Genomic DNA, 19,501 nt, shown 5'->3' on the forward strand with positions numbered 1-19,501 from the left:
AATACCTTAGAAATTTCTATTTATAGTCTATTTCTATAGTTTTCCCAATAGATCCCTTGCTGCCATGGAGAAGAACATAGCTGATTTTTTAAAAATTGCAGTGGATCTCATGTCCTGGCATCTAACTATATGTTTATCATTTATGCAAAATGCAGGACAATGTAGCACTTTAAAGACTAACAAGATGGTTTATTAGATGATGAGCTTTCGTGGGCCAGACCCACTTCCTCAGATCATCTTGTTAGTCTTTAAAGTGCTACATTGTCCTGCATTTTGCTTCAACTACCCCAGACTAACACGGCTACATTTCTATCACTATTTATCATTTATGTGTGAAGAGGTTTTTGTCTTGAGAGGAAGCACATTAATTAGTCTCCAAGTAGTTTACAGTTAATGCAGCTCTCTAGAATATTTGCTTTTGAACTTCCTTTATGCTTTTTAGCTGTCAGTTGAACTGTGCAACTGAATTCAACTGTCAGGACTTTTTCCTTCATCTTGTTGTCATACCTGCTGCTTTGTCAGAGTTGAGAATCACACTGGGCTTTTGCTTTGTGCATTCCTGGGGGTGCAAAAGTGGGGAAGGGGTAATTAGACTACAACATGGAGGGGAAGCAGTTACAGTGAAATCCTGAAATGGCAGGTACAGCGCTAAGTTTTCATAGATCTTTCTCTCCTGTACCTTTGCTCTTTCAAGAGGCAGTTTGTGGTGAATGGAAGCGTTTCTTTCTCTGCCACTGTGAAACTACCAGATCTATTCAGGCATAGTATAGGTAAGAAGGGGTTTTAGAAATTAGCTTTTTTCTTTGTGTTCCTGGGGGAAGGGGCGTAACACATTCCCCCCAGGGAGACATCCTAGGATGCTGAACCCCTATGAGAAACTAGGGGTACGTCTAGACTACAGGGTTTTGTCGACGGAAGTTTTGTCGACAGATACTGTTGACAAAACTTCTGTCGACATAGAGCGTCTAGACACATTCAGTTCTGTCGACAAAGCAAGCTGCTTTGTCGACAAAACCCTGTAGTCTAGACGCAACCCTACAGGCAATAACACCTTCTGTCGACAGAACTCTGTCGACAGAAGGTGTTATGCCTCGTAAAATGAGGTTTATCAGCGTCGACAAAACTGCTGAGTTCTGTCGACGTTATGTCGACAGAACTCAGCGGTAGTGTAGACGCAGGTATAGTTTTGTCGACAAAAGTCCACTTTTGTTGACAAAACTCAGTACAGGCAGTCCCCGGGTTACATACAAGATAGGGACTGTAGGTTTGTTCTTAAGTTGAATCTGTATGTAAGTCGGAACTGGCGTCCAGATTCAGCCGCTGCTGAAACTGATCAGTTTCAACAGCGGCTGAATCTGGACGCCAGGTCTGACTTACATACAGATTCGACTTAAGAACCCCAGGCATCCCCAAGTCAGCTGCTGCTGAAACTGATCAGCGGCTGATTCCAGGAAGCCCTGGGCAGGGGCTTCCTGTAGTCAGCCACTGGTCAGTTTCAGCAGCGGCTGACTTGGGGACGCCTGGGGCAGAGCAACTGGGGTGCTGCCGGGTTGGTCCAGTAGCGCCAAGGAGCGGTGCTGTGGGACCAACCAGCAGCGCCGCACCTGCTCTACCACAGGCCCGGGGCTTTGCTCCACGTCTCCCTGGTCTGCCGGGGGGGGTGGCCACTAGCTGCGCGCCCCCCCCCCCAGCAGACCAGGGACACGGGGAGCAAAGCCGTAGCGGCGGCGGGGTGCCGCGCCTCTGAGGCTTTGCTCTGGCAAAGCCTCAGAGGCGCGGGACCCCTCCACCTCCCGGCTTTGCTCCAGGTGTCCCTGGTCTGCTGGAGACGGTCCCCAGCAGACCAGGGGCACCCGGAGCAGCTTTTCTCACCCCGGAGGTCGAGGTGGCGGGACTGTTGCGCTCTGGGCGGTCCCGCTGCTTGCGAGTTCCGGGGCGAGAGAGCCCCGTTCGTAAGTGCGGATCCGACATAAGTCTGGTCCACGTAACTCGGGGACTGCCTGTTGTCTAGACACACCCTAGTTGTCCTCTTTCTTCAGGCACCTGCACTGTCCTCCTTAGTGGTAGTGCTGCACATTCTACCTGCAGCTGCTGACTTATAGTCTTGTGGCTAAAGCCTTCTTTACCTTCAACATCGGCCTTGGCTGTAGCTATCTGAATCAGCTGCACTCATGCAGTAAGGCCAGAAGGGACCAGCATAAGCCTCTAGTCTGACCTGCACATCATAGCCCGTACCCACCCATGCAGTTCTCCATAAAGTGCGCGGCTGAACGGCTGCTCAGGAAGAAATTAAGACCCACCCACCTTTTATTAGTGGAACTGTGCAGCATGCCTGCGTTAATTAGTTACTTCCTTCCGAGCCCTGATCCTGCAGGTGGAGAATGTGGGGAAAAAAGGTATGCTGGTGGGCTTGGTGGGGGGAGTCTGCACAGGAGTTGGGCGGCAGAGGGAGAGTTGACTCTGAGAGTCCAGCTCTCCCAGGCAGCACCAGCTGCCGTCATTGTACCGATAGAAGCAGTACCTCCTCCTTCTCAGCCAGCCCAGCAGGTGGGCTGTGGTCAGTGAGTGTGCCTGCAAATAGAACCATCACACCTCTTCCACTCGCCCTCCTGGGCAGCCCCATGTGCTGGGCTGCTTTGAATACAAGTGGGGGAAGCTCCTTGTCTCCTCCATGCCCCCCACCTCAGGTAGCTCTCCCAGGTGCAGGGCTGCTTTGAGTAAAAGTGGCACCTCCCTATCCCCTCTGTCCATTCCCCCTCTCTGGTAACTCCAGTTGCTTGCCTGCAGTTCAGCGTACGAGACAAGAAGCACCCATAACACTGAGAGCAACTCAGCTCTGAGAATGAGATTGCCCTAAATTCGTGCTAAAATGTTGCTATCCACCTGTGTCATTCAGACATTGCTTTGGTGGAGAAATAAAAATAAATAAATGAATAAAATATGCAGAGTGATTTTGTTCCTCAGTCTTTCCCCAGAGTTGAAGTACAGCTTTGATGAATGCAACACAAATTGTCTGAAAGATTTGAGATATGTGAACAGAACTGAAATATATTTAAAAAAAATCCTGTTTCTTGGGTAGTAGGGAGCAATATATGCACAAAAAGTGTGTGGAAGTGAGCCCTTTAAATAACATTTAGCCAGTAGTAGAAAACAATTTAAAACATCTATCCCAGCAGCCCAGCCCAATCCCTGCCAGCTCAGGCCCCAGTGCCTTCAACTCTACTTTCCTAGCAAAGGAAACAAGAGCAGACACCTTTTTAATAAGATACCAATTGGCTACTGAAAATTTTTCAATGCCAGATGCTCCTGAGGGAGTGAACAGAAATGGGCAATCAAATGATCCCTCTCCTGCTAGCCATTTCCAGCCCCTGACACACAGAGGCTAGTGATACCATTCCTTCCCATTCTGGCTGATAAGTATATATTAAATCCTTTCATCTTGAAGTGTTGACCACCGAGCATCTCCTTACAAGTCAGCTCTTGGCTGCTCTTGCTTTCCTCCTGTCTCTTGGGGTAGCCTTTCTTCTCCCTTGACCCTGTCAACTAACATTTGTCTTTTAGCTCCACCTCTTTGAGCGTGGATAGGCCAACAAAAGCAGTAACATGCCTCTGTTTCTTAGGAAGATCCCTACTGACTATCCTAACACCCACCTTCCTGTAGTCTCTTCCACCAGTTGTGTTTCCCCTTCATCCTTGAACATTCTCCTAAGAAATGGAATAAATAAAATCAGTTCAAGAAGGAAGCTACTTTTAACACTGTCCGTACAGTGCCTCTGTGTGTAGGAATTGCCATTGCTTTCATGTGTGTCACAAGTCAATATCAAGATTGTGCAGCTGTCTAACTGCTGTATCATTGAGGGAGGTGTTGCAATCCACCCCTCAGTCTTTTCAATGTACTCCTCCAACATGTGTTTGACTGTGCATTTCTGCTCTGTAATCAGCAATGGAAAGATGGAGCTAAGCCATATTTCTGTGTTGTGGCAGTCATTCTGTCAGGTCCGGTGAGTCGCCTGATGAGCCGAGTATCCCAGGCTGCAAACAGGTGGCTATAAATTAGGCCTTCTGAAATTCACCAGCCTGTCTATCCTAGAGTTGGTGCTGCTCTGAAAGGACATAGCTGTTGGTCTTGATACACTGCTATTCATCCAAGACTGGCAATGGGCCAGCAGCGCTGGACAAGGGCAAATAATGTCTGCCACAAACAGGATGTTGCAAAGTCAGCCGGATATTTAGGTATACAAGGAGTTGAGTTTTTTCCAGCTGGTGGGCAGATCATCTAGGAAGTGTGTTATTCCTATTGTCAGCCTGGTGTGCAGCAGGTTGTTTTTATCTGTGGTAGTCCTTCATGCAGTGTGGCGGTTAATGGCATCATGTCAAAGTTTTGAGAGAGCTATCGGATCCAACAAGTAAATTAGATGTTAATATATGGTTAAGGCAGCCACTAATGATATGGGTGGCCGTGTTCAGCTCTGAATCAATGAGACTCATGTGCTGACTTTTCCACCAGATTTGTTGCAAATTATTCCTGTAAGCCCAAAATGAGGTTATCATGGAAATGATAATAAATTGGTGCTTTGTCTTGCAAGCTGGAGTCAGTCAGTAGGCTAGATGTCTGAGTGATAGACTCCTGTTAGGACCCATTTTAGTGCCTTTTCTGGGTAATTCTTTATATGTCCATCCATCTATCTGATGAAGTGGGTCTTTGCCCACGAAAGCTTATGCTCCAATAAATCTGTTAGCCTATAAGGCTCCACAGGACTTCTCATTTATCTATCTGTCTATAAACTAAATTCCAGTGGGACGACAGAGTGATGTCATATGCGTCCTCATGCTGCCTCTGTCCTCAGCCACTTCCTGTGGCCAGCCCCGGTGCTGTCCCCTCCAAGCGTAGGCTGCTCCGGCTCCCACTTCACTCCCTTGGGGACTGTGCCCCCAGGGAGGAGCTGCTGGGGCTGGGTACCCTCCGCTATCTGAGCCCATTCCCCTGGGCCTTACTGGGTCCCCTCTGCCATCCAAGCCCCTTCCACCATCCCGACCCCTTCTGTCAAAACCCCACATCTGCCCCCCCCACCTGCTCCTCCCCCCAGCCAGACACCTTTCCCCAGAGAGAGGGGAGTTGGTGGATGTAGGAAGCAGGTGGCGCCGCCCCCTCGTGTGTATATATACTGTGCTTTCTACCAACCACTTCAGTGGAGATATTTATACATGCCAATAACAGCTGTCTTGTAGGTGTGGGTTATGAAAGGTCACTCAGCCAGGACAAAAGTGCTCTAGCCACTCCAGCAGTAGTGAATCTAATATAATGGCCACCACCTTCCAGCTGGACAATTGCCTGGTGAGTCAGGCCTTGTAGTTTGTGATGAGGATCATCCACTCCCTTTCCAGCCATTTGTCCATTATTTAGGTGTGAAGCAGCCTGGACCATCTAGGACACTTACAGACAAAGATTGTGTCTCAGACTGTCTTGATCCAGAAGCTAGCGGGAACCTGCTGTATAGTAGAGGCAAACGTTTTATGAACTTCAGTCCTGGTAAGCCTGGCTCTTACCTGGGGTTAATGGAGTGAATGCTGTATAGAATGGATTTATACATGCTTTAACAAGGTTATACTTTAAGACGTAGTAAAATATGTACTTTGGCTCCCAGAAGAAGATGTTTTTTTTTCAAGTGATTTCATGCTGTGTTGGTTTATTTCTCTTCAGCCCATTGGTTATGTGCTCATCTCAACCAGTCATGATATTGCATTCTTTGCCGCTGTTCAGAAATCAAATGAAGTATTTTGTTAGCTGTAAATTATCAGGCAGGAAAGTTTTAGTGCAGGGCTACTCAACTTTGGAAGCCCCGGGGGCCACAATGATGCACATAGCACATGCCGAAGCCATGACTTAAATGTGGTTGCATATATATCCAAATATATGCAAATAGCTTCTTTTACACTGACAGGCATGAATACAAAGCCCACAGTGCTCCTCCACTCCCAGCCCCTCCTCCCTGGGGGCTAGAAACGCGACATTCTGTACCCATCTGTTCCAGCCATCCCGTCCGCTTGCATCTTTAAGTGCTCACCCCGCCTGGGAGATGCCTCGCCAGGCAGAGCATGTTCCCAGTGGAGGCCCTGTTCAAAGGATCCCACCCGCGGGTTGCATGTTGAGCCCCGCGTAAACCCAAATCTCCTCACGGGCCGTTGAGTAGCCCAGTTTTAGTGTGTCCAAAATGTCTGTGTAGAGACCTCTGGTACAGTGCTCAAAGTAATACAGGTTGGACCTCTATAATCCAGAATTCCTTCATCCAGCAACATCTGTGGTCCAGCATCCCCATGGGTTTTCCCGGGCACTTACAGAGGGAAAAGCTGGATCCTGCACTCAGCAACTTCTCCGCTGCTCTTCCAGAGCACCTGGCTCGACTGAGCCAGGCTGAACTGAGCACCTGGCTGGACTCAACCACAACTAGGCTGGAGCGCCCCCATGGAATAGCCCCCAGCCCCTACTGGTAAGGGTGCTGCTTACTGGTTAGCCATTGACATCCCTAGCTCAAGCTCAGGGAGGGAGAGCGCAACTCATTGGGAGGAGGCCAGAAGTGCAGCAAGTGGCCATGGGGCTCAGTGCACACTTGTAAGGTTGTGTGCGTAGCCCCAGAGCTCCACCACCATCCTACCTCTTCCCTTGAGTGTCCCCACAGGCAATCACTGTTAGCCCATCTGCTACTGCTTCAGCAGAGCCCCATAGCCAGCAGCAGCAGAGGTGTCGGTATTGACCTCTGATGGTCCAGCAAATTCCCTGGTTTGGGACCAGTCAGGTCTCAAGAGTGCTTCAATCTGTACACATTTTTACGTACATCCTCTCCTCCTGCACAGCTCCTCTTCGCAGTTTGACAGCCAAACATGGGATTGATTCCTAGTTCTATATGCCACTGCTGTGCTGTGAGTTACTAGGAACAGGAACATGATACTGGGCAAGCACAAAGCTGAAATAATGTAGCCATGCCAAAAGGTAGTGTGAGGTAGGAACTAGAAGCAAAGAATCTGCAATCTGCTTTTGGTGTGTGTTGGAGAGTAAGATTAAACAGCAACTCTGGCCCCCATTCTCTATTTTTAATGCTTCGGTTTCACTTCTTGTCTAAACTTGGACAGGTTCTGAGCAACAGGGACTTTGGTGGTGTTGCAACCAACGAAAGCAAATCCTAAAAATGGTCTTTCCTCGCCTCTTTCTTGACAATTTAAACTTTTGAATGTAGCTTTTTCAATTTAGAAAATAAGTCAAAGCCTCCAGTTTTATTGAACTGTGACTGTGTTTAATGACAAACTGTTCCCTGGTTTTGCCCTACTGGTTTTACAAGAATCTGTGAACTATTTGAACAGTTGTGGGAGGGTTCATATGCCTAAAGGTGACACTCTTGTGACCCTGAAATAATATTGCGAGCCAACACTGCACAATTGCACCTATCCTTCAAGGGCGGCACCTCTCTAAGTGCCCAGCTCCTCAGCACTCACTTCCTTTGGGCAAAGTCCCTTAAGATGAGGGGTTTTCCAGGCTGCATAGTTCTCTGCTTACATTTTATATCCCTAGAAAGCCAAAGCTCTGAAAGGGCCAGCATCTGCTGTTTGTTTTCTCTGCAGAGGTTATGGGCTGTGTAATTGCCTGCATTTATAAGATACTCTGCAGCGCTTTATAAGTCAGCACCTTTATTATTAAGGTCTTAAGTTTTAAAAAATATTTAAAAATAACCTACATGCATGGTCAAAAGCTTTTACCAAAGCTTACCCTGAACAACAGCTTTGGAATCTGGTGGATGTTAGTCTTTCAAAACCCGTAACTACGGTGGGTGAGTGTGTTGGGTTTTTTTGGCAAATGGTTACAGTTTCATGGCTGTCTCAGGTTCAGAACTAGACCTATTATGAATAGTTCAGTCTTTCCTTTTTTTCAGCTTCATCCTTTGACCTTGGCCTCACGTAACAGGTGTTCTGGAGACAATGGGTCATTCCTCAGGGTGAAGCTTCAAAAGGCTGAGGGTTTGCATAATTGGAGGTGGATAATTTGCATTCACTTCCCCCTAGATATTTCCCAGGAAAATCACTTCACTTAACACTTTGTTCCAAACCTCCATTCTTAGCTGGCACATTGTTTGGTATAGAGTTTTGAACCACTATATTCCACATCTGTCACATTCCTCCTCCTCCCCCCCCCCCCCCCCCCCACATAGATTATACTGTATACAGTTCCGGCCCACAATAATACATAAACCATTCATTTAATACAATGGATCTGTTAAATACTTAGATTTAATTCAGTGAGGTCTGCCAAGGATATCACAGGAAATTGCCATATAAGAAGATAAGAAAGGCCATACAGAGTCAGACCAATGGTCCATCTAGCCCAGTATCCTGTCTGCCGATAGTGGCCAATGACAGATACTCCAAAGGGAGGGAACACAACATGTAATCCTCAATAATCCCTCCCCATCACTCATCAATATCTACAATGTCTTCTAATTCAGGTTTTCTTGCACTGAGAGAACCCATATATTTTTTCCAGCTATTTTTGTATATTCTATATGCACATGAAAGGTATAAAATTGAACTATAGCTGAAACCTTTAATTTTGTACAGTGAGGAATTCCACGTGTTTTTTTTTTCTTCTTTTTTTAGCCAGTTACTTGAATGGTAACTTCACTGATGTGGTTGTGGTTTATTACTGTGGTTCTCAAGCAGGAGTATGAGTACTAGGGGATATACAGAGGTTTTCCAGAAGGCATATCAGCTAATCTAGATATTTGCCTAGTTTTACAAAGGCTACATAAAAAAGCACTAGTGAAGTCAGCACAGTTAAAATTTTGTACCGATAATGACCTGTTTATACTGTACATTGAAATGTAACTATATTTATTTTCTAGTTGGTTTATTTATAATTATATGGTAAAATGAGAAAGTAAGCAATTTTTCAGTAATCAATCATATGCTGTGGCACTTTTTTATTTGTCTTATTTTTGTAAACGAGTAGTTTAAGTGAGGTGAACTTTGATTGTTCTTGCGTACCACTCCTAAAAGGGGCACAGTAATCTGGAAAGGTGGAGAACCACTGGATTATTACACATATTAAGTAGTATCTAGAAGCCCCAACCAACAAAGTGCTATATAGAGAGAGTCCCTGCCTTGAAAAGCGTATGAACGAAACAGTGAACAGGTCAGGAAAGGAAATTTTGCTATCCTCATTTCCTAGATAGGGAATTGTGGTACAGAGATTAAGTGATTTTTTTTCCCCCCCTCAGGGCCACACAGAACCTAGACCTCTTGCTTCCCAGGCCAGTACAAATATTTATTGCACCTTGCGTTGGCACGAAATTCCCCTAAAAAACTTGAGAGCAGCCAGATTAATGGGCCTTGGAGGGTATGGAACTGACAATAAATCACTGTCAAGAATTTTACATCATTTCTAGCCGCCAACCTACATCAAAACTGGGCTGTTGTGCCGGTGCCTTATGCTGAGTCAGAGATTAAAGGTCCTGCTCAGATAGCTTCTATGTACTCGGCTGGAAAAAGCAGAAGGAGTGGAGGAGATAACTCATAGGTAGAGGCTGGCTAGTGCTCAGTAGTGTAGCCAGAAGGTGGGCCCTGACTTTGGGTGTGTGGGCAGTGGTGGGGGCAGCCTGCTAGGCTAAATGGGACTGACTCCTCCCTCCCAGGCCCTGACAGAGGTGCTGAGTTGAGCAGAGCCCACCCCACTTGCCAGCCTGTGTAGGTGAGCCTAGATGAGAAGTGAGTGGGCCACGGCCCACTCAGGCCCACTGTCAGGGCCGGATTTAAGACCTTTAGAGGCCCTAAGCACTGAAAAGATTATGGTGCCCCCCCCATATGTAATTCAAAATAAAAACAATACTATACCATAAAATCTTTTGTGTGTGTGTGTGTGTGTGTGTGTGTGTGTGTGTGCGCGCCCCTGCTTTGCTGGTGTCCTAAGCATGTGCTTAGTCTGCCTATTGGGTAATCCAGCCCTGCCCACCATGACTATGCCACTTGTATGGCTCGAGAGGGCTCAGCTTAACGGGGAAGCCCTGCATCGGCTAGGGCCAGGAAAGGGGTAGAGCAGGATGTCATGGCAGAAGGACCCTGCCTGCACTCATCCATGTGTCCTGCTACAAGAGCCCATGGGCCAGAGTGGGGAGCCAGCCAGCACTAGCCCCTCAAATCAGCACTAGCCTCCCTCCTGCAGTCACCCAACACCTATGCCTCCTTGGCAGCCAGAACCCCACAAACTCACACACGGAGTGAAGGGTGGACCCCTTCACCAGGTTAGACCCCTGCCACATCGGGGGCTGAGGAGGTCTGGTGCCCTGAGATTATGAAGCTGTCCACATCTCCATGTTGACCTGAGCAATTGTGCTGGCGTGAGGCCTCTGCTTTGCTGGATCGGTTAGCAACAGCATATCTGTCCTGCTGCATCAGCTCCCTGGAACCAGCCCAACTGGGGAAGGACCTTGGGTCAGAGTGGAGAGGCTGGAGTAAACTGTGTAGGTCTCTGACCACATGCCCCAGTGACCCAGGGGCAAACTTAGGGTGTTGTAATGCACCTATGCAATCATGGCCAGCACTCATCCAGCTGCATCACAGGGCAGGAAGTCCAGACTTGCCCCAGGAGGACTGATTGGAGGGCTTGGGACAATGCTTCATACCAACAGAGCAGGGTTAGGGGACTTGGGGAGAGTTTCTGCATCATGCAAGGTGCAGTTCTCTCTGGGTTTGCCCTTGCTACTATGCTCTCCTTGTCACTAAGGGAGAAGGAAGGTTAGAGGTCCGGGGGCGTTCAGGTTTCCCTAGGGAACAGGGCTGGGCCCCTAGCTGCTGGGCCCTTTCCTTGTGGAGCTCCCTCCTCACAAGGCCTTCAGGGTACATGTCCTAGAATCACTGCATGTCACCAGACCCTCAGCATTGCAGCACACACAGCTGCTCAGAGCATGGCAGCCAAGGACCCTTGCCTCATGGCTTTGTTTGGTTTCTTTGCCACCAGTTGACCTGCTCAATGACAAGAGCTGGATCCAGTCCCAAAAGGGCACCAAGCCTGGTTGGTGTTGCTCCAAAGGGGTAGTGAACTGAGGTTAGAGGCTTCAGACCCCTTTGCCTCTGTCTCATTTTCTTCCAACATCTAGTTTCGCTTTTTCACAGGGTAGCAGGCTGAAACCAGGAGTGCTGGGAGGGGGAAGGGGGGGGGGAAGAGGAGGACGGGGGTGTTCTGCCCTTAGAAAATGCAGAAAGAGTACATTTTAGAAGTGAGCTCTAAATAAGCTGAGCAGGGCAACATCAAAGGTGGAGACCTCCACTTCTGAGAGTCAAGCTCCAGGGTAACAGCTAGGCTGGGCTCACTCTCTCAGGCCATGCCTATACTTATGCAGAAGTTCCAATTAAGATGTGTAAATCCAGCTACTTTAATTGCATAGCTGGAGCTGACATAACTTAATTTGAACTTTGGTGCCATGTCCACAGCAGGAGGTCAGTGGGAGCAAACATTTCCCCCCATTGACTTTCCTTACTCCACACAATTCAAGGGGTACTGGCATTGATGGGGGCCCCTTCAGCGTTCAGCATCTTTCCTAGACCCACTACATGGAACTCCAGAACTTCAACTATCACAGCATCAATCTTCTAGGAAGATGTGGCCTAACAATGGCATCCACCCTAGATCTCCCGGCCACACCTAGCCAGATAGAGACTCTACTTTCAATTTTGTTGGATTTAAGATTGATTTTTCCTTTGCTTGCATCAGATGTCTCCTTTTACTTAAAGGGCAGTATCAGCCGCCACAGGAAAATCAAGGCAGCTTCTCTAATCTTTAGTAAAGGGAATATGACATTTCTAAATTTGTTTCAGGGATGCCAGAAAAGACAGAGCAGTGGAAAATGTTAAATGATTAGTGTGCTTCAGAGAAATGGATCAAGCATCTTGGCTCCAGGATCCTATAGTGCTCCTTACTACTTGACAGGAACTTTTCATCTCCTGGGGAAAGATTGAATGTAAGAGAAAATAAACCACGTGGGCCTTGAATCTATTCTCTCTAGACTTTGGCAGGCAGGGAAAGAGCCAGCCACATAATACTTGGATTTGCGCATATGTATAATACGTATTCACACACAAAAGACTTAGTTGAATGTTATTTACGGTTGCTGTCATCAATAAACTATTAAAAACATCAAAATTAGGAGATACATAGTTAAGGTTGAAGTCGAGTGGACATTGCCCTTGCAGTCTTCGTTTATCTTCTTTTTGGAAAAAAATGACAATAATGAGGAACTGACCTTGTAAAACAAAAAATATTGATGCAACCTTAATTATAGGTCTCTACTGCAAGTCCACAATATTAAGGAGAAGTCAGTAGAAACTCTGTAGTTTAAGGCTATGTTGCACTTAATATAAGTTGCTTTGTTTCACACTTTGCCAACTGAACTTAATTACCAAATTTGATAAATTCCTTCTTGCAAAGAGTTAACTGTTCAGTTTAAAGGTTTCTCTATAATGTTTGGAGCAACAGCTTGTCAAAGCACATTATTGAACTTGTAGTGTACAGTAGCAGTTTCCACTTCACGCATTGATACGTATCAGTGTTAGATCCATCAATAATGAGATACATCTGTGTTTAAAAGCAAAACATGCTAACTGAATACAGGGCATGGTGGGGCCAGGCAGTGTGTTTAGGGGAGAGTATACTGAGGAGTAGCAGTGTCCACAATGTACCATGCCCATGCCAGATAGCATGCAATAGGCTATCACATAGAAGGTTTTGACCTTGGCTTGCTGTGCACTAACCAACCAAGTAGACGCCTTAATTTTTAATAAAATATTTAATGCTTGTTGATATCTTCTTAAAATGCTTACTTTAAATAAATTACTGTTTTCCTCACATTTATTTGTGTTCCTCTAGCTAACTAACCACAAACTCCAAACTTCTCTCTCACATTCAGATGTGTTGGACACAAGCCACTTCTCAATTTTTAAATACATAGTTGTTCTACTTACTTTGGACATGCACCAAGATTAGTTGAGGGAATTACTTGGATTCATCATATCTCAGTGCTGCCAGCCTGCCCCTGTGAAATGCCAGCTCTGTCAAGCACATTGGCCAAGGGGAAAGAGGTTTTAAACTGAATGGCATAAGCAGCACTTAAAGAGTGGTTTCTCTTTCTGTGTGATTCACTGTAATTCCCACAATAGCCTCACTCCGCCATGTAACCCTCTCCCCCCCCCCCCACACACACACAACACACTGTGCGCTCTCACTATGCCCTGTATTCACTTACCATATTTTGCTTTTAAACATTGATATGTATCATCATTGATTAATCTAACATTGATGTGCATCAACACTTCGAGGCTTTATGTGGTAATGGGGCATATGGAGCTGTAAAGGCAGAGGAGCTTGAGGCAAATGAGGCTGCCCATGAGAGATTATTAGGGCAGGAAATGAACAAGACTCCGGGGGAGAGAGATAACACAGCTGTATAGAATGCCAGAAAGGGAAGCAGGGCAGTGGGAAGAGGAGTGGTGGACATTAAGGCTCTGAGATATTTACAAATGAGAGTATGTATCTGTACTGAAAGCTCTCCATGTAGTAACTATCAGTATTTTTATAGACTTTTATTAAGCACCTGAGAGATTCAAAGATGCAAAGTAAACATATGTAATTTGCGTTCCAGTTTGTCACGGGGGTACAGATAGAGGTTGGGTATCCCATGAGACAAGGGTGTTTCTATCTGGGAGAGGAGAGACAATTTGATGGATAAGAAAGGGCCTGTTCTAGTGACCTTGTGAAAGGGAGGATTTTTGGTGTCTGGTGGCATGTCAGTAGATAGGGTTCAAAGCTGGCAGGGTGGCACTGTAAGGGTAACAGACACCCACACAGAAGAAAAGCAGTAAAAGCACAGGCTGAGGAAGTTTTAGGGAAAAAATGGGAGTGTGGCGGTATGGAAAATAGCCTGGAACAAGCTTAGAGAAACACCATGCTACTGTTTTTTTTCCTATTTGGTACCAGTTGTAAACATGATGGCTGTGTCTACACTGGCATGAATTTCCGGAAATGCTTAAAACGGAATACTATTCCGTTTTCAGTTTTCCGGAAAAGGAGCGTCTACATTGGCAGGCTGCTTTTCCGGAAAAGCCCTTTTTCCGGAAAAGCGTCTGTGGCCAATGTAGACGAGCTTTTCCATAAAGAGACCTGATCGCCATTTTTGCGATCGGGGCTTTTTTCCGGAAAAGACTACTGGGCTGTCTACACTGGCCCTTTTCCGGAACAGTGTTCTGGAATAAGGACTTATGCCTGAGCGGGAGCAGAATAGTTTTTCCGGAATAGTGGCTGATTTTGTACAGTAGAGCATTGTTGCTTTTCCGGAAATTCAAGGGCCAGTGTAGACAGCTCGCAGCTTATTCCGGAAAAGCAGCTGATTTTCCGGAATAAGTGGCCCAGTGTAGACACAGCCACACAGTTGTGTTCTTTTGCTTTACAAATTGTTTAAGCATGTAAACTTGCACCCCTGAAAGATTAATCTCTTTCCTGCAGAAACATTAATATTGTGGGTCAGAATCTCAAACGACCTCCACTGAGGCAGGCTAGTTCACATCCGTGGGCATGTCTACACTAGGAAATTTTTATTTTGAGATAATAATTCCCAAAATAATAATTTTGAAATAACACGTCCACACTACAAGGTGCCATCGAAATAGCTCAGACTTGTTTTGAGATAGCGTGTCCACACTGATTGGAGCCTGCATCGGATTTAAAGCCCCTGGTAGCACTCTGCACCAGTCCAGGCTGTTGCCCTCTTTCGTTCCTGGCCAGTGGCAGCCAAGAGGTGCTGTGGGAGTGCAGGGAGAGCCATGGTGGGCTCGGAGCGCTAGGATCGGCTGTGACTCGTGGGATGGGTGCTGTGTAGCATGACGCTGGCAAAGCTCTCCTCATGGCACATGTCCTTTCCCTTCTGCCTGCAGCTTTAAGCTCTGAAGGAAAAGGAGAGCAGTGGAGTTGTCAGGTGTGGCCAGAGCGGCCACAAGTGCAGCTGTGAGAGTCCTCTAGAGACCAATCTTTTTGAAATAGCATCAGCTGAGCGTCCACACTTAACGCTATTTTGAAATAGCAATTTTGAAATAAGTGCTATTCCTCATGAAAAGAGGAATTGTTTTGAAATAACCAGCCTATTATTTCGAAATAACTGGCTTGGTAGTGTGGATGCTCTGCTTGGTTGTTTTGTTTTGTTTTGTTTTGTTTTTTAACAAGGGGAGTTATTTTGAAATAACTCCTTAGGGAAGACCAGGGCCAGGTAAGTCTGTATCTATTACTAAAATCTCCCAACCATAGATTGAGTGTAGTTAGTACAGTAATAACTTCCCAATTTTGTTGGTGTGTATATTTGTGCTTGAATCCATGATGCAGTGCTATCAATCAGCTCCTTCATCCCAATTACTTATGAGAAAAAACAGCTTATGCCCAGTGACTGGAAAGAAGAACAGGATCTGAACTTTCACAATGGCTTAAGTGTGTGTGTATGCTTGTTTTAGGTGTATTTCTTGTGTACCATATGCTTCCAGTTATATATACTATGCCAAAATTCTGAGTTTCAGTTCTAGCATGAGAGGTTTTAGATTCCCAGCACCCTTTGCGTCTTTTGGCTCCTCCTACAGAATCTCACCTTGTCTATCCTTCCTTTATAGATCTATATCAGCAGCCACAAACTGTATCAGAATTTGAGTTCACTCAATTCCCTTGTTATCTGTATTAGGTAAATATTCTGAAGAATCTTTTTTTCCCCTCCTTCTCTTTCTGTTAATGAAATGTTGCAGAATATGTATGCACACTTTACAGGCCAAATGCTGAGTTTCAGAAACAGGCAAGTACCCTTTTGTAGACTCATTCAGCCTATTTATTTTTCTTCCAACTCCCGCTGTTATGTGAACTCAGGTCTACAGTTCATGCAGCAGGATCAATCCAGTATTTCTAAACAAGTTGGAATAGTCAGAGGATGCAGAGGTCTCTGGAATATTAATGGTCCTTACTTTCAAATACAAAAGAAGAAGAAAAATCTTATATACAAAGAGGTTTGGTTTGGGCAGTTTCATTATTATTCATGTTGCAACTCTTTCACTTCATCCACTGAACTATCAGTGCCAAAATGAGAACAAGACTGCTTTTGCAAACCCAAGTGTTGAGAAATAAATGCTGGTTTTGCAACATTATTTGAAACTGAAGAAGAGGTTCTAGTCTGTGTGATTCAGTTTGTAAACTCTTGCCCCTCCACTTAACATTGATTGTGGTGATAATTTAATAGATATTTTTGAAACAAAACTTTTTTTTTTACAGTTTAGGTTGAACATGGTTCTGTGGAGCCAAGCTAACACCAAAAAGTAATTACAAAATCCCGCATCTTAAAAACCTCGAATCACCAAAAAATCTGAAAATTCCTATAGAATTATTTATTGCTTAAACTCATTCCACCTGACTGCCCCATACCATCTCCAGCTCAGCTTCTTACCATTTCCTCTCTAGAATTTGCAAAAAACAGATGCTTAGTAGAGTTGCCAACTTCCTGAGTGCAGAAAACTGAATACCCTTGTCCTGCCCCTTCTCTGAGACCGTGCTTCCCACTCACTCTCCCCCAGCCTCACTCACTTGCTCATTTTAATTGGGCTGGGGCAGGGGGTGGGGTGGGGGTGAGGCTGGCAATCAGGACTCTGGGGTGGGGCTGAGGAATTATGCGTTTGGGGTGCGGGGAGGGGGTTCCAGGATGGATTTGCAGGAGGAGGTGAGGTCTCTGTCTGGCGATGTGGGCTCTGAGGTGGGACAAGGGGGCTCAGGGCTTGGAGAGGGGGTTGAGTTGCAGGAGGGGTGTGGGCTCTGGGTAGTGGTTACATCAATGGCTCCCAAGAAGTGGCAATATGTCCTTTTGACCCTTAGACTCCCAGGTAGCAAGAGGCTCTTCTCACTGCCTCTGCCCCCAGGCACGTCCCCACAGCTCCCAGTCAATAGTTTCAGTCAATAGGAGTTGCCGAGCCAGCGCTTGGGGTGGAGTCTGAGGCAGGGGCAGCACATGGAGCTCTCCAGCCACCCTTCCACGTAGGAGGTGGCGGGACATATTGACCACTTCCGAGAGCCACGTAGAACTGGCCACTGTCACTGACCAGACTTTTTTAGCAGCCCAGTCAGTTGTGCTGACAGGAGCCACTAGGGTACCCTTTTGGCTGGGCATTCTGATAAAAAAAAAAAAAACCAACCCAAAAACAGATACCTGGCATAGGACAAAATAAAAAATGAATAGGTGATCATCAGAAATGTGTTCTTGCATAGGAAGCCTGTCTACATTGAGTTGGATGTGGAATGAGTGAAGTATCATTTAGAAGAGGACAAGAAGGATTCTTTTATTATTTCCAAACAAATCCACATTTGGGAACTGAAAAAATAAGATCAGTCCTGTGGCACTTTGGAGGCTAACAACTATATTATATCATGAGCTTTCATCAGACTTTTTTGAGGAAAATAATATTCCTCCATTGTTAGCTATAAATTTTAAGGAAACTCATGCTGCATTTCTTTTAAAGTGAAGTTTTTATTTATGACATTGCTGTTGCTCACTGGAAAAGGTTAAGTCATCACCTGAAGAAAGTGCTTGGGCGCACGCCTAAGTACCTTGCTGAATCAGGTTGGCACAAAACGTCTGCTGAAAGGAGTCCTGCTGTTCTGTGATGAAGCCTAGCAATGGGCTACGTTTCAGTGAGCATTAGCAAGTCAGTGGGCAGGAGGGAAAGGGAAGATGATGAAATCTGGGTGGACTATGGAGTAGAAGATGATTGATAAAGGGGAGCTTTTCTCAAGATCAAAAACTTTGGGATTTAGAAGGTACAATATGTTGTCTTTAAGTGTTTTAACAGCCGCTGCCTTTCCTTATCTTTCTCCAAGCCCTCTAAGCCTCCTGTCATTTTCCCCCTTTCACTCCCTGGCCAAGTATACTGCCTGCCTCAAAATCACTCTTCCTTCTCTGAGTAGATTCCCATTGCATGCCCAGGTCATGTATTGATGATTTCTTTGCCACCACTTTTCTCCAACATTTGATATTGGCGTGTGAAATTTCAAGATCAGATGTGGGGAAGCGAGAGGGATGACAACTGGGATGTATTCAAAATGAATCTGCTTATGACACACACATTATCTTCAGCCTTAGTTATGGAGTAGTTACTGTCAAAGCTAGAAGTGGCAGTTTAGGGACTCAGAAGCTCTATAGTTCTATATATGTAACACAAGTCTATCATAGTATCTGGGACACTTGACAGTAAAACCCAAGGTAGGTTGAATTAAAACAAATATACACTCAATATCCCATGCTAAAGGATTTTTAAAAAGGAGGGTATGCAATGTTTCCAACAGCCCCATCCTCTTAGTTGTCATTGCAAGACTTAAAGAATCAGAAGCTATTTGATACTTTAATCATCAACATGTACAAAAGGAAGGGTTTATTCTGATGTTCAAAAACTAAGCCCTCTCTCCCTCTTTTTTCCTCCCACCCTTTTCTTTGCCAAATTCAGTCGTCTAATGAGAAAGTAGGTTTTGTCTACCAGGGATTTTTGTTTTTTAAATTGAAAGTTCAAGTTGAACTCATTAAATTCTGAAAAATCTCTGAATCTCCAGTTGGGCTAATTCTGGTATTTGTTCTTAAAGTCTTTGTCAGTCTCCTGTGGGCCATGTAACTTGATGCTGCTCACTTATTAATTTCTATATCAAGTAAAAGCATTCAGCACAGCAAGCAGGGTGGACTGCCTTTTTGTTTTGGGGAGGCAATTTTTGTTTCCTTGGCATGAGGATTTGGGAGCCCTTAGGCTGATGCTCAAGACAATTTGGCTTGGGAAATAAATCATGGGGTTTGAATGGTATGACCTATTGCTCCTCAGATACAGGCTTGAGACAAAGTGGACACTGTTTGACGAGATACAAGAAGGATAAGCTTGCAATATAAGTGGAAACTGACAGCAGTTGCGTAGTTCCTTTTGATTCCTTCAGAAAGAAGATATTGTTTTTGCAAGGCCACCCTATTACTCAAAAGGAAGGGGGAAATCAGATTAGATGTAATGTGCATTTTCTTGCAGTTAAAGTTTAGCTGCTGAATTATCAGTTGGGAAATAAGGGCAGTGTGTAAGCAAATGTGCTTACTTGTATGAATTAATAGTGCAACATAGGTTTTCTTTTTTTACAATATACTATTCCAATACATCTAGGTAGTATCTTTTTCCTATCTGCAAAAGCCACACCCAAGAAAGCACTGCACTGAGTTTTCTAACATATAAAATAAGGGCCCTAGACTGCAAACACTAGTGAGAATAATGCTTACAGTGAGGCATACGAAATGAGTTCAATGGGACTACTCATGCAAGTGAGTCTCACGTCCAGTAGTGGAAGCAGGATTTGGTTATAATGTGGCTAATGTAGTCTATAAAGTACTACCAGACCATTTGTTGCATTTCCTTTGCATTTCTCCCTTTCATT

General features: G+C 45.3%; 1 protein-coding gene across 2 annotated transcripts in view; it reads left to right on the plus strand.

Moving 5' to 3' along the window:
* Nucleotides 1-19,501, plus strand: part of RASA3 (RAS p21 protein activator 3) — a 173,520-nt gene that overhangs the window by 48,881 nt on the left and 105,138 nt on the right. The gene's annotated exons all lie outside the window — the stretch shown is intronic.

The sequence above is a fragment of the Pelodiscus sinensis genome, chromosome 1 (assembly GCF_052426305.1).
Source record: "Pelodiscus sinensis isolate ZL-2025 chromosome 1, ASM5242630v1, whole genome shotgun sequence".
NCBI classification, from domain to species: Eukaryota; Metazoa; Chordata; order Testudines; family Trionychidae; genus Pelodiscus; species Pelodiscus sinensis.